This window comes from Propithecus coquereli, unplaced genomic scaffold, assembly GCF_000956105.1.
Source record: "Propithecus coquereli isolate 6110/MARCELLA unplaced genomic scaffold, Pcoq_1.0 Scaffold67, whole genome shotgun sequence".
Lineage (NCBI taxonomy): Eukaryota > Metazoa > Chordata > Mammalia > Primates > Indriidae > Propithecus > Propithecus coquereli.
In genome coordinates, this window is record NW_012152729.1 from 4,433,226 (window position 1) to 4,434,505 (window position 1,280).

The 1,280-nt window shown below is 39.6% G+C and overlaps 1 pseudogene; it reads right to left on the bottom strand.

Annotated features, from left to right (window-relative positions):
* LOC105823394 overlaps positions 1–1,280 on the bottom strand; it is a 7,746-nt pseudogene that overhangs the window by 4,450 nt on the left and 2,016 nt on the right.

Here is a 1,280-nt window from a genome sequence, read left to right on the forward strand (position 1 = left end):
AAAAAAAAAAAAAAAGAAAAGAAATGGCACAAACCAAGCAATAAAGGAAGTAAATTCGTGTAGTTAAGCTTTCACTTGGCATATAAACAGTGTTTTATTTTTCCATATTCCCTTCTTGCTCTTGTCCTGTGCAGAAACCATTTATATATTTCATATGATAATGACACTCATAATACTGTTTACCTAACACTGTTCTGTATCTATTGCTATAAAGGATAAAGAAGTAAAAGGTACAGTTTCTGCCCTTAAAAAGCTAATAGTCTTTCGGACAAAAAAGCATTAGAACATTATACTACAGTTATAACAAAACAAAATGAGGTCAGTTTGCACTGGTCAAGGTCGAGAAGACTGATACAGGGGATGACTTGAGCTGGGAGGGGACAAGACTGCAGACACTGATGTGGAAAGAGAGGTGAAGTTAGGTAGATAGAAGGGATGGAAACAAGTTGTACAGAGCTCTGGGAGTTAGTATCAACCATCATGAGTTTTGAGCCTCATTTTAGGAAGATTTATTGTGGCATCAGTATTCTCAAGAGACTAAGAAAGACCAGCTTATGAGGCTGTTCTGTTCCTCTTTTTTTTTTTTTTTTTTTAAGGAGATGGGGCCTTGCTATGTTGCCCAGCCTGGCCTCAAACTCCTTGGCTCAAGCAATCCTCCTGCCTCAGCCTCCTCAGTAGCTGGAACTATGGGTACATGCCACCATGCACCCAACTTGTTCTGTTCCTTTTTGATTCTTTTTCTCCTTCATTCCTGGATTCAGTCAATCATCAGGTTCTGTCAACAGGTTGCTATCTTTATCCTACCGAAATCCGTTAGTTTATCGAGAAGTCATTTTTGTGGGGAAAATTTATCTAAGGTTTAGATAAGATTAGATTCTAGGAATCTCATTAGAAATCTAGGAAATGGAAAGGTTATATATTGTTCAGCTAACCGTATTGAGTGCCTTCTGGGTGACCTATAAGGATCCAAAGGAGCACAATATCCAGGCACTGTGTGTGCCTTGTTTTGTTTAGTTTTTATGACAACCTATCAAGTGAATACCATTATTATCCTCATTTTACAGAAAAGGAAACTAAGGCACAGAAGGTAGCATATCTCACCCAGGTCACACTACTAATTAGTAGAAGAACCAGAATTGGGATGCTGGTCTCTGGCTCTTTTTTTTTTTTTTTTTTTGAGACAGAGTCTCACTCTTTTGCTCGGGCTAGAGTGCCATGGCGTCAGCCTCACAGCAACCTCAAACTCCTGGGCTCAAGCGATCCTCCTGCCTCAGCCTCCC